The sequence below is a fragment of the Vombatus ursinus genome, unplaced genomic scaffold, assembly GCF_900497805.2.
Source record: "Vombatus ursinus unplaced genomic scaffold, bare-nosed wombat genome assembly UNPS02009205.1, whole genome shotgun sequence".
Taxonomy (NCBI): domain Eukaryota; kingdom Metazoa; phylum Chordata; class Mammalia; order Diprotodontia; family Vombatidae; genus Vombatus; species Vombatus ursinus.
Window position 1 is genome coordinate 6,840,188 of NW_020948983.1, and position 6,973 is coordinate 6,847,160.

Sequence of the window (6,973 nt, forward strand, 5' to 3'; positions counted from 1 at the left end):
CTTAAGAACTCACAAATCTAATAAGCAAGCTATGAGAGAACTACATGATAGAATGGCACTTTTTGAAAGCATCATGGCCAATCAATAAGCATTTATTAAGCACCTACAATATTACTTAATTACTGGAGATACAAAGGTAAAAGTGAAGCAGTTACTGCTTTCAAAGAGTTTATATCCTATTTGAGAGAAGACATGTACTCATAAATCAGCAGATATAAAATAAAGACAAAGTCATCGGGAGGGGGGAAGCCAGTCACTCATAGCTGGAAAATGAGGAAAGGCCCTATGGCCTTCAAGTGGACACTTGGAACTGAGCTTTGAAGGAAATTTGGGATTCTAAGAGGTAGAGGTGAAAGAATGCATTCTAAGCATGGGATGCGGGTGGGGCAGAAACCTATGCAAAGATGAGAAATGAAATATTTGTGAAGAATAACAAGAATAGAAGCTTGGCTAGACTAAATAGTGCAGTAAAGGGTATAACCTATAAAAACGCCTGGAAAGCTAGTTTGTGGAGGGTTTTAAGTCTAACATGTCCAAAACCATTCTATCATCTTTCCTCTCACATCCATTCCTTCTGAATGCCCCTATTTCTTTTGAGGGTAACACCGTTCCCCTAATGAACCCAAGTTCACAACCTCAAATTCAGCCTTAACTCCTTACTTTTCCCTACAAAATGAGTCAAGTTGTCAAATCTTGTTGATTCTACCTCCATATTCTCTCAAATATTTTCCTATCCAAAATGTTCCTGCATAGGCATCAGTCTTCTTTATGTGTTGCCTTCTGCTATTAGAATATTAGAATATAGAAGTATAGGAAAAACTAGTAGCTCTGGTGTGAGGGTTGCTAAGCCCTTTTCAAGACCGCTTTCCACCTTTGGTGTCCACTTGATCCACCTAACTCTCACCTGTAGCTCCAAGAAACTGTAGCATGCACAGGAGTCACACCCCAGTAATCTGTTTTGGCAGACGTGCTAAACCAGGTTGAGGGGTAACCAAGGAATTTCAAATCCATTGGTGAGTTGGGAGCCAGGATGTCTACCCTCAAGGATGTGAAGACTTTCCCTGGTAGAATGGGCAGATGGGAACAATTTGTTCCAACGGCCATGAAGGCAGCTGAAGCAGGTGCTGTGGAGAGCTTACAGCTTGGTCAGACATCAGGAATGCCATGGTCATCCACTGCATCTTGAGCCATCACCAGTTGTCTTGATTCTGTGCTGCCAATGGACTGTGACTCTGGAAGAGACAGTGAGGCCAACGACTTTGTGCAATTCTGCCTCACTTAAACCCAATTTACGCACAAATCAAAAGATGTCATCCATACCATTCTACCATTTTACCTATCTCAAAGTCCTGTGGGGACAGGCAAGTGACAAAGCAGCAGGTATGGATACACTGGGAGTTGTAGTCACAACCCTGCACACAAGCTGTCCAGGCCATAGGGTCATCTTCTCATTGGAAGTAGCAGTGGGATTCAGCAGCCCCCTGGGTGTCCAAGGAGCCTTTTATGGATCACATTACTCACCTCTCGGTCTAGAAAACGTGTCCTAACAATTGTCTGCTTACCCAGCATAATCTGCCTGATTGCCTAAGCAGGCAGGGATCCCACCCTGTGGTCGAAACACAAAAAAATGTACAAAAACTTCTGCTAAGAGGATTCCACTCACCATCGGCACATGGAACACGCACATACTTATAGACAACACAAAATCCCACAGACCTGAAATATGAACAGCTCTTGTTTCCACAGAACTCAGAAGATATTACATCAAAATAGCATCCCTGAGTGAAACAAGGCTGGCAAATGAAGGCTAGCTTACTAAAGTTGGAGCTGGATACACATTTTTTTAGAGTGGCCACAGTGAAGGGCAATGCCATGAAGCTGGTATAGGTTTTGCAATCAAAACTAATCTTGCCTACCAAAAGGAGTGAATGACAGACAATTGCCACTTGCAGGAAAATACCACGCCACCATCAACAGCACCTATGCTCCCACCATGAAGAACCCCGATTAGGTTAAAGAACAATTTTATGAAGGCCTGGAGACCCTCATCATCAATGTGCCAAAAGAGGACAAGCTGTAATTCTGTGTCTTTAATGCTAGAGTAGGCACAGACTATCAAACACAGCAGGGAGTCATTGTGAGGGATGGAGTTGGAAACATCTCCGTAAGAAGGCAGATGAAATTCAGTTTTTATGCTGATAGGAACAATCCAAAGTGCTTTTATGATACCCTGAAGTTTATTTATGGGCCAAAGACCTATGGTGTATCCCAACTGCACAGTGCTGATGGAGCCACACTGATGAATGATTAAGGACATGATCTAGATAGATGGGCCCAACACTTCCATAGTGTTCTCAACAGACCATCATCAATCAATGTTGAAGCCATTGACTGCTTACCTCAGGTTGAAGTCAATCCCTCCCTAGCTGAAGTTCCAATTGAAGAAGAGGTTTTAAAGCCATTAGGCTCCTTTTGTGTGACAAAGCACCTGATGCTGATTCTATTCCAGCTGAGATTTACAAGGTGGGGGGTCCATTGCTCATACAAAAGTTGATTGAAATTTTCTGGGTTAAATGGCAAGAGGAAGTTATCCCTCAGGAGTTCAAGGACGCCTCCATTATCCATCTCTATAAAGGTAAAGGAAATAGATTGTCCTGTGACAATCACTGGGGTGGAGGGGTGTGGTGTGGGACTCTCCCTCTTAGTCATTGCTGGCAAGATTCTTGCCAGGGTCCTCCTTAATAGGCTGATCCTTCACCTGGAAGATGGTCATCTACCTGAGAGCCTGTGTGGCTTAAGAAAGGGCTGCAGAAAAGTCGATATGGTGTTTGTGCTCTGAGAACTCCAGGAGAAATGCCAAAAGCAGAACAGAGGACTGTACACATCATTTGTAGATCTGACCAAGGCCTTTGATACAGTCACGAGGATTTATGGAAAATTATGTCAGAATTTGGTTGCTCAGAGAAGGTAATTACTATTGTAAGTCAATTTCATGATGGCATGCTTACCTGGGTTTTGGATATTGGACAATGCTCTCATGTTTTTCCACTTACCAATGGAGTGAGACAAGGCTGTGTGCTTGCTTCCATGCTTTTTAGTATGATGGGTTTTTTAAAAATTTATTTTTAGTTTTCAACATCCACTTCCATAAGATTTTGAGTTTTAAATTTTCTCCCCCTCCCATTGCTCCCCCCCAGACGGTGTACAATCTGATATAGGCTCTACTCATACATTCCTATTAAGCATATTTTCCCATTAGTCATGACGTAAAGAACAATTAGAACTAATGGGAGGAACCACAAGAATGAAGCAGTAAAACAAAACAACAAAGGAAAATGAGAGCAAATAGTGTGCTTCCATCTGCATTCAGACTCCATATTCCTTTCTCTGGGTGTGGATAGCAATTTCCATCATGAATCTTTTGTAGTTGTCTTAGATTCTTGTGTTGCTGTGAAGAACCAAGTCTATCAAGGTCAGTCATCCCATAATGTGGCTGTAACTGTGTACAATGTTCTCCTGGTTCTGCTCATTTCATTCTGCATCAGTTCATGTAAATCTTTCCAAGTTTCTTTTTTAAATTCTGCCTGCTCATCATTTCTTATAGCACAATAGTATGCCATTACATTCATATACCACAACTTGTTCAGCCATTCCCCAATTGGTGGACATTCCCTCAATTTCCAATTTGCCACCACAAAAAGAGCTACTACATTTTTGTATACGTGGGTCCTTTTCCCATTCGTATGACCTCTTTGGGATATAGACCTAGAAGTGGTATTGCTGGGTCAAAGGGTATGCACAATTTTATAGCCCTTTGGGCATAGCCCCAAATTTTTCTCCAAAATTGTTGGATCATTCCACAACTCCACCAGCGATATATTAGTGTTCCAATTTTCCCACATCTTTGCCAATATTTATCATTGTCCTGTTTTGTCACGTTAGACAATCTGATAGGTGTGATGTGATACCTCAGTCATTTTGATTTGCATTTCTCTAATCAATAGTTATTTAGAATATTTTTTCATATGGCTATAGATAGTTTTAGTTTCTTCCTCTGAGAACTGCCTGTTCATATCTTTTGACCCTTATCAATTGGGGAATGACTTGTATTCTTATAAATTTGACTTAGTTCTCTATACATTTTAGAAATGAGGCCTTTATCAGAGACACTGGTTGTAAAAATTCTTTCCCAGTTTTCAGCATCCCTCCTAATCTTGGATGCATTGGCTTTATTTGAGCAAAACTTTTCAATTTAATGTAATCAAAATAGTTCATTTTGCATTTCATAATGTTCTCTATCTCTTGTTTGGTCATAAACTCTTCCCTTCTCCATAGATCTGAAAGGTAAACTATTCCTTGCTCTTCTAGTTTGCCTATAATATCAATCTTTATATCTAAATCCATTTTGACTTTACCTGGGTATAGAGAGTAAGATGTTGGTCTATGCCCATACATTTTTGCCATACATTTTTCCAGTTTTCCCAGCAGTTTCTGCTAAATAGTGATTTCTTATCCCAGAAGCTGGAGTCTTTGGATTAATCAAACAGTAGATTAGTACAGTCATTGACTGTTGTGTCTTGCGTACTTAACCTATTCCACTGACCCACCACTCTACTTCTTAGCCAGTACCAAGTACTTTTGATGATTGCTGCTTTATAATACAATTTAAGATCAGGTATAGCTGGACCACGTTCACTTGCATTTCTCTTTATTAGTTCCTTTGATATTCTGGACTTTTTGTTCTTCCAGATGAATTTTGTTCTTGTTTTTTCTAGCTCTATAAAATAACTGTTGGTAATTTGATTGGTATGGCACTGAATAAGTAAATTAATTTAGGTAGAATTGTCATCTTTATTACATTAGCTTGGACCACCCATGAGCAACTGATATTTTCTAATTATTTAGATCTGACTTTATTTGTGTAAAAAGTGTTTTGTAACCGTGTTCATATAGTTCCTGGTTTTGTTTTGGCAGGTAGACTCTCAAATATTTTATAGTGTCTACAGTAATTTTAAATGGAATTACTCTTTCCATCTTTTGCTGCTGGGCTTTGTTAGTAACATATAGAAATGATGATGATTTATGTGGGTTTATTTTATATCTTTCAACTTGGCTAAATTTATTTCAAGTAATTTTTTACTTGATTCTCTAGATATACCATCATATCATCTGCTAAGAGTGATAGCTTTGTTTCTTCTTTGCCTGTTCTAATTCCTTCAATTTCTTTTGCTACAGCTAACATTTTTAGCACCATATTGAGTAACAATGGTGATAATGGACATCCTTGTTTCACCCCTGATCTTATTGGAAATGCTTCTAGTTAAACCCCATTGCATATAATGCTTGCTGATGGTTTTTGATAGATTCTATCTATCATTTTAAGGAAGATTCCATTTATTCCTATGCTCTCTAGTGTTTTTAATAGGAATGGGTGTTACATTTTGTCAAATGCTTTATCTGCATCTATTCAGATAATCATATGATTTTTGTTAGTTTTGTTGTTGATATGGTCAACTATGCTGATGGTTTTCCAAATACTAAACCAGTCCTGCATTCCTGGTATAAATCCTATGTGGTCGTAGTGTATTATCCTCATGATAGGTTGTTGTAATTTCTTTGCTAATATTTTATTTGAAATTTTTGGTGTGTAATTTTCTTTCTCTGTTTTGGCTCTTCCTGGTTTAGGTATCAGTACCATATTTGTATCATAAAAAGAATTTGGTAGGACTCTTTCTTCACCTATTTTCCCAAATAGTTTATATAGTATTGGAATTAGTTGTTCTTTAAATGTTTGATAAGAATTCACTTGCAAATCCATCTGGCCCTGGAGATTCTTTCTTAGGGAGTTCATTGACAGGTTGTTATATATTTTATTTCCTCTTCTGTTAATCTGGGCAATTTATATTTTGTAAATATTCATCCATTTCATTGTCAAATTTATTGGCATAAAGTTGGGCAAAATAGCTCCTAATTATTGTTTGGATTTCCTCTTCGTTGGTGGTGAAATCACCCTTTTCATTTTTGATGCTGGTAGTATGATGTTTACAGCCATGTTCTCAAACACCTTCAATGAGGACAAAACCAGCCTCGAGGTCAGCTACTGCTCAGATGGTAAATTCTTCAACTTGAAAAGGCTACAAGCCAAGGCCAGAATGGAAGGAGTGTTGGTGCATGATTTTTTTGTTTGCAGATGATTGTGCACTAGATGCAGCCTCTGAAGTTGAGAAACAACAAAGCATGGATTGATTCTCTGATGCTTGTACTAATTTTGGCCTAACAATCAACACCAAGAAAACACAGATACTTCATCAGTCAGCACAACACCCATATGTGGAACCATGGGTTATAGCAAATGGAGAAATTTTGAATGCTATGGATAAGTTCACTTACCTTGGCAGTATACTTTCTAGGGATGTACACATAGATAATGAGGTTGACACACGCATTGCCAGAACTAGCTCAGTGTTTGGGAAGTTCTGAAGAAAAGTGTGGGAGAGAAGAGGTATTAGACTGACTACCAAACTGAAGAGCTATTGTACTGACATCGTTGCATGCCTGTAAAACCTGGATGGTATACCATAGCCATGCCAGGAGACAGAATTGCTTCCATTTGAATTGTCTTAGGAAAATTCTGAAGATCATCTGGCAGGATAAGATACCAGACACAGAGGTCCTTTCTTGAACTACACTGCCAAGCAATCAAACTCTATTGCAGAGAATGCAACTATGATGGGCTGGCCACATTGTTTGAATGCCAAACGTATGCTTGCTTAAAGGACTATTTTACGGAGAACTCACACAGGGCAAGTGCTCACATCGTGGTCAGAAGAAGCAATACAAGGAGGACACTCTCAAGGTTTCCCTTAAGAACTTTGGAATTGTGTGACATGGGAGATACTGGCACAGGACTGCCCAGCATGGCATGCCCACATCAGAAAAGGTGCTGTGTTCTATGAGCAAAGCAGTATTGAAG